The following is a 16,239-nucleotide window of genomic DNA, read 5'->3' on the forward strand; positions in this document are numbered from 1 at the left end:
ATGCTGGCAACCATTCAGAAGAAAGCAAACACAAAGAGATGATGGATGGAGCGCTGAAACTTTTCAAACACTCATCCCCAGTCACGGATCTGGGTTGAATCCATCATCTTTCTTTAGCTCACTCTGCCACCCCAGTTCAGACACAGCTCTATGCAAATCAGTCTTAACCCTGTGCCTCATGGGAACAGTCCAGCCCAAACTGCCAAGCCATGTCTTCCCTGGACCGGAAACAAGCATCCTGGGACCGGTTCAGAAGAGCCAAGGACATCCTGCACCTCCCGTGACTACTTACCTGTCTGGGGAGCAAAGCCCAAAAACAAGTATTAGGGCACAAAACCAGCCCTTTAGTCTAGTCTGCCCACAAAGTGGATTTCTGTGATTTCTGTTAGCGAAATCGACTCTGAAGGTGAATAGTTATAACACTATTTTAAAATGGGACTGATTTCACCACCTTTGCTTTATAGAGAACATTTTCACACATTCCTAACTGAAATGTGTGGCTTACAGGTGGCTTGGGCGGTTCCTTTGTGTGAGTGTTTGGGAGTCACCCCACTGATTATTTTGCCCTGGGTTTTTTTTTTGGTGCATATTTATATAGCGCGAACTCGACCCGAAGGTATTGGAGCGCTTTACATAGCACCGTATTTACATTACACATTCAGGCACGGGGAGATTAAGTGATTTGCCCAGAATCACAGGATGTGGTCGTGACCTCGAGGTTCGAACCCCGGTTTCATGCACCAGAGGCGGCAGCGCAGCCGACGCAAGCTGCAAAGAACGTATTGCAGCCAATGAGTGACCTTTAGTGGGGATACACACAGAACCACAGAACTGGTAGGGACTCCTTCAAAGGGCAATTGTAGAATGTGTGTGTATTAATTGTAGAATGTGTGTGTATTTATGTGTATTTGTGTGTTTGTGTGTGTGTGTGAAGTTGGTTTGCTCGTATAAAAGAAAACCACGGCACTCAATGCTGTCTATAATCCCCTTGATATTTTTGCTTAGAAAACCGGAAGACACATCAACGTGTTTCGGTGTCTGGACACCTCGGTCACGACGCTGATCGCAATGCATGAAAAGGTCATTTAAACACATCTGGTGCTTCACTTTTGGCATTGACAAAAACAAAGGGCTACCACATTCAAGTTAAACAGCAGCTCCATCTTGGAGTATATAATTCATTTGAATACATTTCTACTTTGCCTTATTCAATGTTATCAGAATTTCATTAACATTATACATTCTGACATTAGTCTTTATAGTTTTGTAAAAATACATTCATTAATCTCATTTTCATTTTTTCGCTTCATCATTAAAACTTACTATTGAACAATGAATAATCCGCCCATGTGGGCATACTAATTACATACGTTGTATTCCATTCCCATGTGGGCATTTAATTCATTCGTATACTTTCATAAAAAGTGATACTTGTCATGATTCTATGCGCCTTCCCTCTTATTCTTTTGTAGTCCACTTGAAAAGTAGTGATTAATAAAGACCAGAAAGACCTATGCTGTAGTTTACTTGCTTATTTCTAAATACTTGTTTTTTTAACATGAAGTCTAACTTGACTGTTTTTACTCTCTGCGACCGCCTAAAGCCAGCTTCCTTTCTTGTATTCCTATAAAAGAACACACTTTTATTAAATTAAAAACTTTTTTTTAAAACTCCTACTTCTGCGATCAACAGGAGCTAACTGCAAGGAGAAAATATATACCAAAAACCTGAAAGCTAAAAAAACTGTGAGGTTATAGGTGTACAAAGACTACTTCATCCATATTCAATCCATTTGGTTCCCTACTGTCCATTTCCAATATATATCTAGATTCTAGTCCTCTGAGATCTCTTTCCCTATTTCCTCCTCTTGTTTTGTTTGGGACACTGTCTATCACATTGTAAGTCAGAAGTGTATGATTTCCTTGATGCATTTTCTGAAAATGTCTTGCTACTGGATGTGTGTTATCTGCATACTTTATGGCTTGTAGATGTTAAAGAATGCATTTGTGTGCTTGCAATTTAGTACTGCCAATGTACCATTTTAAGCCCGGGTATGATAACACATATATTGCATATTCAGTTTTACTTGTAAGTGTTTTCTTCATCATAATTCCTTTTCCTAATGGGGTGACTAGCTCAGCCATATTTTTTCCACTTGCACAGACTTTGCACCTAGTACATTTCATAAAGCCGGAATTTGGTCGTAACCATGTTTGGTGGCGGGTTGTTACATTACTGTTGACTAAGGCATCTTGCATTGATCTGGATCTCCTGAATGTTATTTGTGGTTGTTAGACCTGGCACCATAGGCGTGGGTCTCCCCTGCATTTTTTGCCCTTGCCTACTGTGTTTTTGCTGTATGTCGGACTCTGTTATGCTGGTCTATATGCTTTGGGCACTTTGTCACTGCTGTTCAGTGCCAAAGTGCAAGTGCTCCCTTGGTAAATTGTTATTATGGATTGGTGTTTCCATGATTGGCTGATTTGATTTACCAGTAAGTCCCTAGTAGAGTGCACCGAGTGTGCCCGGGGCCTGTAAATCAGATGCTGCTAGTGGGCTTGCAGCACTCATTGTGCTACCCACATAAGCAGCCTGTAAATGTAACTCTGGCCTGCCACTGCCGAGACTGTGTGCAGTATGATACTGCCATGTCAACTTCTCAAGTGCACACACTTGCCAGGCCCTAACCTTCCCTTTTTCTTACATGTCAGTCACCCCTATGGTAGGCCCAAGGTACCCCTGTGGGCAGAGTGCAGTGTATGTGAAAGGAAGGACATGCCCTGGTGTGTGTGGCATGTCCTGATAGTGAATTACAGCCAATTTTGTTTTTCACTATTGCAAGGCTACCTGGTCCCATAGGACAGAATGTGGAGTTTGCTTGTAACATCTTATAAACACAACTACCCCTGGGAACAAGTTAGTTAAATAAAGTTTAGTATGCCTGAACTCGGAATGTTAAAATGCATCTTTTAGTGAGGGTGATTTTTACATTCTGTGTTTGAAAATACCACTTTTAGAAAGTAGGCATTTTCTTGCTTAGCCATCCAGTGTGCCTCTGCTAGGTTTGTGTATTGCATGTCTGGCTTTTGGATGACAGGGGCTGGAGAGGGGCAGTGGCTACAGAGAGCCTGATGAGTCAGGGCTGGGCTGAATACGCCTGGGCTACATTTAGAGTAGGGGGAGGAGATTTTCTTTCACCTGAATGGGCCTGGTCTGCCAAGGACAATGCTGTCTCCACCTCCTGCAAGGAAGCTGCACCAGAGAGGACAGAACCGGTTTTGACTGAGCACAGGGCTTCTCTGCCACAAGAGAACAAAATATTTTGTGGTATAAATATTGGGGCCCAGACCCCAGAACTTTAGATCATTTCTGGGAATCAAGACAAACCGTTGCCAAGGAGTAGAGCAGGAGAAGCTGAGGAGGAATACTGCCCCTGTGCTGTTTGCTGTCTGGGGTTGGCCTGCAGTGGCTGCTTGCTGCCAAGGAAAGGAGAAAGGACTTTGCTGTTTGCTCTGTCCCCTGCTCGAAGAAGACCTCCATAAGCTTGAAACTAAGCTTGCCTCCGGTTCTAAGGTCTCAGGGACACAAAGACTTCACTTCTTCTGTCTTTCTGCATCTGGAAATGCTGTTTCAGCTGCCACAGAAGGAAATTGCAACAACGACGCCGGTGAGCAATGCTGTAACCTGCACCGAAGCCGTGGGCACCGCTCGTGAAGAGCACGATGCACCGCCCCGACTTGCACCGTAGGCCCGACGCCTGCTGATGCCATGCCACATTGACTCCGAAGCCATCACTGAGGCCATTGCCTGCACCGGAGCCGAGGACACCACTTCCCCTGGGGTCGTAAGGAACCGAAGCTGCCCGGCGCCAATGAAGCATCACCTCCCTGATACCGTGCACCGTCTTTGCTTTCATCGTTTCCAAGGTACTGTTCTTTGATGGTCTGCTTGACTCCATGCCTGACACCGGGCACCTCACGGTCGGCACTGTAGTTTGGGATTGTTATCTGTCACAACGTCGTTATAACTCCAGGTAGAGTTATTTGTTGCTAAAAACTTTATTTGAGTGAATCACCTATTTTTAAAAATATCTTGATAACTGTATTATGGATTTTTGTCACTTGGTCTTGTTCTGGTTTAGATAAAGATTACTTATTTTTTTACCTGGTGTGGTGTCCATTTGAAGTGTTTTCACTGTAGTACTGTATGTGTTCACAAATGCTTTACAGACTGCCTCTGAGATAAGCCTGTCTGCTCGTGCCAAGCTACCAAGGGGGTGAGGAGGGGTTATTTCAGGAGTGTATCCCCCTTACTCTGACTAGAAGCAAGGGTCCCGATTTGGACAAAGGCACCTACCTCTGCCAACTAGAGACCCCCATTTCTAACATTGGTGGTCAGCGGTGAGGATCTGGGCTTGCAATTGGGTCTTACATACAGTGATTGGTGTTCACTACTAGTGTAGTGCAGGCCATTACACTACCACATACATTTGGTAGAGTTTTTCATTGGAATTTTTTGCATCTTGAGAACTGCCAATTTTCACCATGAGTAAACCAGCATCCATTGCAACTGTGGATATTGAATTTGAAGAGGAGAGGGTTGATACCTACACTCTGCCACAACTTAAAGCTGTCTGCAGAAAATGTAAAATCTCTGTGAAAGGCCTCACCAGAAAGGAGGAATACCAAAAGGCGCTGAGGGCCGGGATGGAATCAAGGAATGCCAGTGAGCATACCGAGGAGCCTATGTGAAAGGGAGAGAATTTAGATGGGCAGCAGGAGGGGCTATTGGGCCTGACTGGGGGGAAGTTGCCTTTCAGGGTGGGCAGCAGTTTATCTTCAAAGGGTCTATCTCCAGAGGAGTTGGAGGACAGGGAGAGAAGCAGAGTGCATGAGAAGGAGCTTGCAAAGCTCAGGCTGGGAAAGGAGTGTGACATGGAGATTAAGAAATTGGAGTTGGAGAGCAAGAAATTGGCCATGGAGGAGTAAAAGATGCTTTTAGAGCATGAGAGAGGGTTGAGGGAGTTGGATCTGAAAGCAAAACGTTTAGAGCTCAATCCCTCTGGTGGCAGCGCACCATCAGTGCCTGCAAAAGAAAAGGTATACCTTCCCAAAGATGTTATTAATGATTTTATGAAGAATGAGGACATTGGTCAGTAGTTCAAGGCCTATGAAGTGTCAATGAGGTCCCACAGAGTCCCTGAGAGACATTGGGGAGCCGGGTTGTGGGGGCTGATTTATCAGTGAGAGAAGGGAGACATTGCTAGCTTTGCCCACGGAGGATCAGATGTCCTATGCCCCAGTGAAGGAAGCCTTGATAGCCAGGTATGGGTTAACCCGAGAGCTGTATAGGAAGAAATTTAGAAACTGCAAGAAGCTGGAGTCAAGTACTTGGGTGGAGTATGTGTCCTATTTTTGCAGAACATTGGATCGTTGGGATGATTTTCTGGGGCTCTATGATTTGGTTGCATGGGAGCACTTGTCAGATAATTGTTTTCCAGAGCTACGCCAGCACTTGATTGACAGTAAGCTGACTGATCCCAGAAAGCTTGCTGTGGAGGCGGACCGCTGGGTCAATACCAGGGTCCAAAAAGGTTGTGTGGGAGACTCCGCCAAAGGTGGGCACGATCCCCAGCAGAAGAATGGCGGGACAAGGGTAAACAGAGGTGGGCACGGTCCCCAGCAGAAGAGTGGGGGGACAAGGGTAAACAGAAGGAGTTCCAAAAAGGCCCCCAGTGTAATCCTCAAGAGAACCAAGGTAAGGGTTCCCAGCCTCCCACTGAAAAGAAGCCATGGGTCCAAAAGAGGGTTTCTAAGGCATGTTATGTTTGTGGTCAGGTGGGCCACTTCCAAAGGGATCCTAGGTGTCCCAAAAAGGTTTCCACCGCACCCACTGGTGCACCGCCCTGGTAAATGGCTAGTGTAGCCTTGGGGGAGGAGTCGGGTGCCCAAGAGGGGTGGGGACTAGACCATTTGAGTTGATGGAGCACTAGAGTAAAGTCACCTACTTGTTGGACTTGCAGTCTCCTAGGAACCCTTAGCGGGTCCTGCATGTGAACCGCTTGAAGCCCAACATGGAGAGGTCCGAAGTGGGCATACTCCTAGCAACAGATGCTAGAATGGAGGAGGTGACTGAGGTTCTTCCTGACCTCCTGTCTGCAAAGGAGCACGATGAGTCAGTGGACGGTGTATCACTCTCCCCCGCCCTGACTCCTGAACAGCAGTATGACTGGTGCCATACTGTTGGGGCAGTTTTCTGCTCTCTTTTCCCTGACCCCTGGTGTCAGTCAGTGGTGTGTCCATGATGTTGACACTGGGGACAAGTCCTACTGTAAAGCACAACATGACCTGCTTTGCTTGCAGGCCAGGTCGCTCCCCTGCTGCCGCACAGCTCCACCTGTGTGCCAGCGCCTCCCTCACTGCCGCTGCTCCTCCTCTGTGAGTTCGATACTGCTGTCTGTTGTGCCTCATCTGATTTAGTGCCTGCCTTGTGATTCTGTACTGTACTGTTGCCCCTTTGATTCAGTGCGTGTTTTTCTTTTTGTGATTCTGTACTGTACTGTTGCCCTCGCTTCCAGCTCGCTCCCCACCCTCCCCTCTCTTCTCTTCTGTTTCCCCTCAGCCCGTTCCCCGCCGCTGCTCCCCTGCGGCCCCGCCCCCTTTCCGCCTCGCTCCTGCCTCCCAGCTGCTCCTCCCTCCCTCCCCGCCTTAAATGGCGGCCGCTGCGCGACAGCTGGAGTGACCCCTGACCCTGCTTGCAGGCCAGGTCGCTTCCCTGCTGCCGCACAGCTCCACCTGTGTGCCAGCGCCTCCCTCGCTGCCGCTGCTCCTTCTCCTTGAGTTCGATACTGCTGTCTGTTGTGCCCCATCTGATTTAGTGCCTGCCTTGTGATCCTGTACTGTACTGTTGCCCCATTGATTCAGTGCGTGTTTTTCTTTTTGTGATTCTGTACTGTACTGTTGCCCTCACTTCCAGCTCGATCCCCCCTCCCCCTCTTCTCTTCTGTTTCCCCTCAGCCCGTTCCCCGCCGCTGCTACCCTGCGGCCACGCCCCCTCGCCGCCCTGCTCCCGCCTCCCCGCTGCTCCTCCCTCCCTCCCCGCCTTAAATGGTGGCCGCTATGCGGCCGCGCCGCTGGAGCACCCGAGGCACGCCAGAGGCAAGCCCGTCTGCGCCCGTCCGCGCCTGGATCGTGTCCAGCACCAGAACCCCTGGACCCCACGCACACCACAATGCCAGACTCTGATACGACGCCAGCACTCTCCTCGCACTCAACACCGGCCGTGACAACCGCTGCTTCCAGGCCGCCCCGAAGCGCACCCACGGACCTTTCCCTTGCCGCACCTGCAACTTCACCTGCAACAGAACCACCAAACCTCCAAGGACCGGACCCAACCACCTTCGCTGCATCCTCCTCAACACCCGCTCCGCACGCAAACAAGCCATCGAGCTTCTGACCGAGACTTGGTGGAACAACTCCTCGGCGCCCGACATCGCCATAGCCATCTCGGACGGCTACAAGATGACCCGCAGGGATCGCGCCAACGGAATTGGAGGAGGGCTAGCCATCGTCCACAAGTCCACCCTCCAGTGCTACACCCACGCAGACGACACCCTCAACACCACCGAACACCTGCACTTCCGGATCCACATCGACACCAACACCACCCTCAGAGGAACACTCGTCTACAGACCCCCCGGACCCCGAGCTCAGTTCTGCGACTCCATCGCCGACCTTGCCAGCACCTACGCACTCGCCTCCATGGACTACATCCTCCTCGGGACCTGAACTTCCACCTCGTGAACAACAACAACGCCAACTCCGCCACCCTCATTGACAACCTCACCAACCTCGGCCTCAGACAACTCATCACCACACCCACCCATGCCGCCGGCCACACGCTTGAACCCGTCTTCGCCACAAGCACCCATGTCGCCTTCAACCACACCACCGAACTCCACTGGACCGACCACCGCTGCATCCATTTCACCTTCCAGAAACCAACCACGCACCACCGCACCCAACAGCTGCCCCGCCGCTGCTGGAGCAAAGTCACCGAAGACCAGCTGACCTCCACCCTCGCCCAGAACCTTCCCACCAACCCCACCAACCCAGATGCCACCGCCAGCAACCTCAGACAGTGGATCGACGACTGCGTCAACACCCTCGCCCCGCTCAAGGAACCCTCCAACAACCACACCAGCAAGAAAGCCACATGGTTCACCGAGGAGCTCCAGACCTCCAAACGCACATGCTGGAATCTGGAGAAGAAATGGCTCCATGAACGTACACCGGACAGCCACGCAGCCCACAAGGACGCCATCCGCAGACATCACCACCTCATCAGAACAGCCAATAGATCCTCCTTCAAAGTCCGCCTGGACAACAACGCACATGACAGCAAAGAGCTATTCAACATAGTGAATGAACTCTCCAACCCCAGCGCCAACACCAACGACATCCCGCCCTCACAAGATCTGTTCGCCACTCACTGGCCACCTTCTTCCACCGCAAGATAGCCGACATCCGCGACAGCTTCAACACCACGACCGCCCCGACAACGCCAGACTCCAACACCCCCTCGAATACCACCAGCACCAACCACCTGACCTTCTGGTAAACTGTCAACGACGACGAGACGCGCACGGCCATGAACTCCAGCCACTCAGGATCACCATCAGACCCCTGCCCACACCACGTATTCAACAAAGCGGACACAACCATCGCACCCCAACTACGGAAGGTCATCAACATCTCCTTCGAAACAGCGACATTCCCGGAAAGCTGGAAGCACTCCAAAATCAACGCCCTCCCCAAGAAGCCCAAGGCAGACCCCAAGGACCTCAAGAACTTCTGGCCCATCTCCCTGCTCCCCTTCCCGGCGAAGGTCATCGAGAAAATCGCCAACATGCTACTGACCCGCCACCTCGAGGACAACAACATCTTAGACCCGTCCCAGTCCGGATTCAGACGAAACCACAGCACCGAGACAGCCCTCATCGCCGCCACAGACAACATCAGGTGCAAACTTGACAACGGCGAGACATCAGCCCTCATCCTCCTGGACCTGTCAGCCGCCTTCGACACGGTCTACCACCGCACACTAAAGACACGCCTCCAAAAAGCCGGAATCCGAGAGAAGGCCCTGGACTGGACCACGTCCTTTCCCTTCTGCAGAATCCAGAGAGTCCGCCTCCCACCCTTCCGATCTGAAGCCACCGACATCATCTGCGGCGTACCCCAGGGCTCATCCCTCAGCCCGACCCTGTTCAACATCTACATGGCCCCCCTCGCACAAGTGGCCCACCAGCACAACCTCAACATCATCTCCTATGCCGACGACACTCAGCTCATTCTCTCCCTCACCAAGGACCCGCACACCACCAAAACCAACCTCCACGAGGGAATGAAGGCCGTCGCCGAGTGGATGAGGAGCAGCCGTCTGAAACTGAACTCGGACAAGACAGAGGTCCTCATCCTCGGCCCCACCCCCTCTGCCTGGGACGACTCCTGGTGGCCGACCACACTGGGAACAGCACCGGCACCCACGGACCACGCACGCAACCTAGGATTCATCCTCGACTCCTCCCTCTCCATGTCGAAGCAGGTCAACGCCATCTCCTCCTCCTGCTACAACACCCTCCACATGCTCCGCAGGATCTACAAATGGATCCCGAGCGAAACAAGAACGGTGACCCAAGCCCTCGTCAGCAGCAGGCTGGACTACGGCAACGCACTCTATGCAGGAATCCCTGCCAAATACCTACGATGACTACAACGCATCCAAAATGCCTCCGCCCGACTGATCCTCAACATCCCTTGTCGCAGCCACATCACCCACCACCTGAGAGACCTGCACTGGCTCCCCGTCAACAAGAGGATCACCTTCAAGCTCCTCACCCACACACACAAAGCACTCCACAACACTGGACCAGCCAACTTGAACAGCAGACTCAGCTTTTACATCCCCACCCGCCAGCTCCGCTCCGCCAGCCTCGCCCTCGCAGCCATCCCCCGCATCCAACGAACAACCTTCGGCGGCAGATCCTTCTCCTTCCTTGCCGCCAAGACCTGGAACACCCTCCCTACCCACCTGTGACAGACCCAAGACCTGCTCACCTTCAGAAGACTCCTCAAGACGTGGCTCTTCAAGCAGTAGCAGCACCCCCCTCCCCTCAGCACCTTGAGACCCTCACGGGTAACTAGTGCGCTTTACAAGTGACTGATTGATTGATTGATTGATTAAACATTTACAGAGTGACTGACAGGGTCAAGGCTTGCATCAAGGAGGAGGTCTACAAGATGTTAGCGTTAGGGGTGAATAAGCCCTCAAACAGCCCTTGGGCCAGTCCAGTGATCTTGGTCCCAAAGGCTGCCGCATCCGGTGCCATGCCAGGGGGCTGGTTCTGTGTGGGCTACTGAGGGCTCAATTTGGTCACCAGGACTGATGCGCACCCCATCCCCAGAGCTGATGAGCTCATAGATCAGTTGGGGGCTGCTGGTACCTCAGTATGTTTGACTTAACATCTGGGTACTGGCAGATCACCTTAACTGATGGGGCAAAGGAGAGGTCAACAGTTTCAATTCCAGAGGGGCACTACCAATTCCGGGGGATGCCCTTTGGGTTGAAGAATGCCCCTGTCACCCTTCAGAGGTTTGTCATTTAGGTGTTAGATGGACTGGAGGATATAAGTGCCACCTACCTGGATGACATCGGAGTGTTCAGTGCCTCTTGGGAGGAGCATCTGCACCACCTCTGTGAAGTGTTGAAGGCTCTGTAGAGGGAAGGCCTCAAGATCAAGGCGAATAAGTGCCAGATCATGCAGGGTTCTGTGGTGTACTTGAAGTAAGGAACCAACGTCTCACTCCCCTGCACAGCAGTAAGGAACCGAGGCTTCACCTCCCGTGGGGTCGTAAGGAACCAACGCCACCCGGCACCAACGAAGCATCACCTCCCCGACGCCGTGCACCATCTCTTCTTTCATTGTTTCCAAGGTACTGTTCTTTGTGGGTCTGCTTGACTCCACGCCCGACGCCTGGTACCTCACGGTCGGCGCCGGACATTGGGGTTGTTATCTGTCACGACGTCGTTATAACTCCAGGTAGAGTTATTTGTTGCTACAAACTTTATTTGAGTGAATCACCTATTTTTAAGGATATCTTTTTTTTTTTTTTTTTTTTTTTTTAAACCGTTTATTACAAAATTCAAAAAATATACAAAGATGGGCCTACAACCTTCAGGCCGGCCGCTAGCAAACAAAAGGAGCATATGATACACACAATGGAACGTGTGCTGCGGCAAAGGGAGATGCACAGGAGTTAGCAGCGTTGATAGCCACACCATCCGGACCCCACATAACGGTTTCTTTTAAACATAAATAACAACAAAAAACAAATCCACAAGGCAACCCACAATCGGAAACAGCAGCATGTGCTCCCCTAGAAGGGGGACCCTACCAATCCATAGGAGTATCAAGGGGGGGAAAAGGTCAGGACAGGGACTGGGTGGACTCAGTGCCCGGTACCGGAGAGATAAACCGGCTAAGGGGATGGGGCAAGCGATGGATCGGGCAATAGCGGCGGGGCACAGATTCCCCCGCGGTAGGCGTTCCAGGGGCCCCATACTTTCACCCATGTCCCAGGCTTACCTCTCGCTACATACACCACCTTTTCCCGAAACATGCACCAGTCCATATTTTCCTTCCAGGCCGAAACAGTCGGGGACCTCTGGGAACCCCACAGTTGAGCAATATCGCGCTTGGCCACCATATATCCCAGAGTCACCCACCACGTCTGTGGCGCCGAGTAGTCGGTTGGTTCCCACACATTCAACAGGCATCTCCTCGCTTCGGGCAGTAGCGACACACGCGTAACCACCCGCAGGACCTCATGCACACCACGCCAGAATCGCTCCACCTCTGGGCATTCCCACAAGATATGCAGAAAGGTCCCCAAAGCACCACACCCACGCTTACACAACCCGTCTACAGCATAGCCCATACGCAATAGCCTTGGCCCCGTTATGTAGACCCTGTGGAGTATCTTGAGCTGGACGAAACGAAGGCGGGCCGGTATGGCCACCTCTTTCGGGGAGGCCACCGCAGAGACCCAGTCCTCGTCGTCCAGCTCCAGTCCATCGGCAACCCAAGCCTCACGAAGGTTAGTCAGCAATCCCGAGCGATCATTAATCAGTTTTTTATAGATTAGTGAGATCGTGCTTTCCGGTACATGTCCATCCAGCACTCTATCCTCCAGAGGGGAATACTCCGGGATGGATGCAACGTCCGGGAAGACGGAGCATAGTGCATGACGGATCTGCATATACCGAAAGTACTCCCTGTCCTACAACTGGAATTCCGTCTGCAGCATCTCGAACGTTTTGAATCGCCCCCTCGTCCAGAGATCCCCCACCCTGCTGATGCCTATCATGTCCCACTTCTCGAAGCCCTTCGAGGTCCACAGGGAGCCCAACTGCTCAGATGCGTATAGTGGTGACGCCCGGGTCAAACGATCCTTCCACCCCATCGCTACATTAGCCGCGTGCCACACTCGTACCATGACACGCGCGGGGCCCGTCAAACGTGCGTCGAGCGAGCTGGAGTAGAGCGCTCGATTATAGTCACCACCCGGCAGTAGCATCTTATCCATTTCAAAGGCCGGGTTTATGGCGGGCCCGTATAGGCCGTGATTAATCGCAGCCAGCTGGGAGGCCCAATAATACCGTTTGATATCCGGGAGGGCAATCCCCCCGTCATACCACGGGAGCGTTAGCTTCGCCAGGGCGATACGCGGCCTCCCGTCCCAGAACAGGCGGCGTTGCAAACTCTCCACCTCGCGGAAGTAGCGCGCCGGAACGAGGTCCATAGTATTCTGTAGGGCGTACAGGAAACGCGGCAGCGACATCATCTTAAACAATGCCGCCCGGCCGAGCGGCGAGAGCGGCAAGCGCCGCCAACGCGCGACATCCTCCTTCAGGCGCTGGAGGGGGGGAAGCAAGTTCCGATCATACCGGGCCTCCGCGTCCAGGGTAATGAAGACACCCAGGTACCTAAATCCCTGCGGGGCGATCTGGATAGGACAGCCCCGCGGGAGGATAGGAGCCTCCCCAGAGAGAACATACACGCACGATTTAGCCCAGTTGATGACAAGGCCGGAGTTAAGACCAAATGAATGCAAAACATCAACCAGTACTATCAGTGATTTACGTGGGGAAGCCAGGTACAGGAGAATGTCATCAGCGTATAGAGATACGCGGTCCTCATACTCGGGGGTCCAGCGGAGACCACGGATAGAAGGATGCCACTGCAGCCACTCCGCCAGGGACTCCAAGGCAAGCGCAAAAAGGAGCGGCGATAACGGGCAGCCCTGCCGCGTGCCCCTGCCCAACTCGAACGGAGCCGACACTCTACCGTTCACTACCACCTGCGCCAGTGGGCCCGAGTACAACAATTTAACCCAACTGATAAACCCTGGGCCAAACCCAAATTTCGCGAGCGTCGCCCAAATATATGGCCATTCAAGCGTGTCAAACGCCATAGTGGCGTCCAAGGACGCCAAGATGGCCGGCTCCCGTATGAACGGGACACGTGCAAGCACCCCATGCAAACGCCGCAGGTTAAGCGCTGTGTTGCGATGGGGAATAAAGCCGGACTGGTCCTGGTGAACCAAGTCACACACTACGCCGACCAGCCGATTGGCCAACACCTTGGCGAGAATTTTGGGCTCCGCATTCAATAACGAAATGGGCCGATAGGATGTGACCCGGTCCCGTGGCCTCCCCTCCTTGTGGACAACCACGATGGTAGCCAGACGCTGGTCTAGCGGGAGGGAACCCACCGAGTGGGCCGCAAGGAACATAGCACAGAGATGCGGCGCCAGCGTATCCGGTCGCAGCTTATACAACTCGATGGGGAGACCATTAGGACCCATGGCGTTGCCGGAAGCGACCGAACGTATGGCGATGGCAATTTCTTCGGAGGTTGGAGCGGCGTCCAACGACACTCTGTCCTCCTCCGAAAGGGAAGGCAGCGTGATATCTCTGAGCAGGTCATGGGAATCCTCTTCAGAGCGGGAGGACACCGGGGAATACACCCCACGGAAATAGTCCGCGAAGCATGAGACAATTTCTTCCGGTTCAGTGACACACACACCATTCTTTTTCTCAATCAACGGGACAACTCGACTCGCTCTCTCCTTTTTGTCCAGCCACGCAATCAATTTACCAGCCTTATCACCCACATCATACAGTTTTCCCTTGTTGCTCTCTACTGAGGCCCCTTGCCGCCTCTGTGACGAGGGCCTTATAGGCCGCTTGTTCGAGTTGGAGAACATGTAATTTGTCATCCGTCACCCCACATTCTAGATCACCCTCCAACTCGGTTATCTCAGCTTCAACACGGGTCACCTCCTCCCGCCCGCGCCTCCGGGAGTGGGAAATAAGGGACAGGGCCTCTCCTCGGAGTACTGTCTTGAACGCCTCCCACAGTGAGACCGCCGATGGCACAGACCCCACATTTTCGTCAAAATAGCGCTTAAGGGATTTAATCAGCTCTGCGCGAATGGTGGGGTCACGCAGGTACCAGGGATTGATCGGGACCACCCTACCCTCTCCCCTCGGGAAAATATCAAAGTGCAACAAGAGCGGGGAGTGGTCCGAAATACCCCGTGCCAAATGGCGCACCTCTCCCACCCTCCCCACATAAGCCGCCGGGACCAGGACATAATCTAGCCGTGAGAGACTACCATGGGCCCCTGAATGGAAGGAGTACTGTAGCTGCGTGGGATGTTTTAAACGCCAACAATCCACCAGCCCCAAGGTATCCAAGAGGCCAGATAACCACGCTTGGGCCCGGGGGAGATCCCTAGGGGGGTGACGATCCACAGTTCCGGAGACTACAGCATTAAAATCCCCCCCCACCACTAGAATCCCCTCCGGAAGGCCAAGGAGGAGGCGCCCAAGATCCGCAAAGGTGGTCGTCTGCAGCCCCGGCGGGACATATACTGACACAAAAACGACCACTCTGCCCTCCATTCTTCCCACCAAAACCGTGTAACGTCCCCTGTCGTCATGGAGCACCTCATCAATCTCCAACGGGAGCGAGTTCTTAACCATAATGCCCACACCCCTTGAACCAGACGTGAAGCCCGAATGGGCCACAAAGCGGTAGCCCCGTCGATTCATAGCGCAAAAGGAGTTGCCAATGAGGTGCGTCTCCTGCAGAAAAACTATATCGGGCGAAATTCGCTTCAAGAACTGCAGGACCACACCTCGTTTTATCCTGTCCCCCAGTCCATTAACATTCCAGGACAACAGACTCAGTTCCCTACCCCCCATCATAAACAGAAGCCATCACTCGTCCCCCAGAGAGCACTGTAGAGATAACACAATGATACGTTTGCCTTGCGGTGTAAACGAACAACACTCCACCCCAACCCACCCACCCCAACAAAACTCCCCCCACCCTGCACCCCTGCATGAGCCCGGACAGCCCCCCCAACTTGCAGTGTGCCTGTCGCCCCTATATAATGAAACTAGCTAGACCCCCAAGAGGAGGAAAGAGTACCCCTTCTAGACCCCACACAACCTCCATGGGAGGGGAAAGTACAAGGACAGACACTTGATCGAAAGTGGCATCGTATTCGTCCAGAGTGAGGCCCAATATTGACCCCTCAGTCCCGATCCAATGGGCCGTTTCCTCCCGCCGCCCCCCCCCCGCCATCGCGATCACGATCCCCAGACAGAGTGTCCAGCCAGTCCCCGGCCGCTTCGGGACGATCAAAAAAGTGCGTGCGACCATCCACCTCCACTCGCAGCTTGGCCGGGAAGAGCATGGCGTATTTTAAGTTCAGGTCCCGAAGTCGGCGTTTGACGCCCAGGAAGCTCAGTCTCTGCTTCTGGACCACTTGGGTGAAATCAGGGTAAAAGTTCACCTCCATATTTTCCAGCTTAACCGGCCCATGTAGTCTGGAGGCTTGCAGGATAGCGTCCCTGTCCCGAAAGTTAAAGATCCGGGCAATGAGAGGTCGCGGAGGGGCTCCGACCTTCGGCCTTCCCCCGGGAACCCTGTGGGCCCTCTCCACGGCAAAAAATTTACTCAGTCCCCGAGGCTGGAGATGGGTAGCGATCAGGTCCTCCACAAATAGATCTGCCGCCGCTTCCTCCCGTCTCTCGGGTACTCCGATGATGCGGATGTTATTCCTCCGGGCCCGACTCTCGGAATCCTCAAGGCGCCGATCCATA

Source organism: Triturus cristatus, chromosome 10, assembly GCF_964204655.1.
Source record: "Triturus cristatus chromosome 10, aTriCri1.1, whole genome shotgun sequence".
Lineage (NCBI taxonomy): Eukaryota > Metazoa > Chordata > Amphibia > Caudata > Salamandridae > Triturus > Triturus cristatus.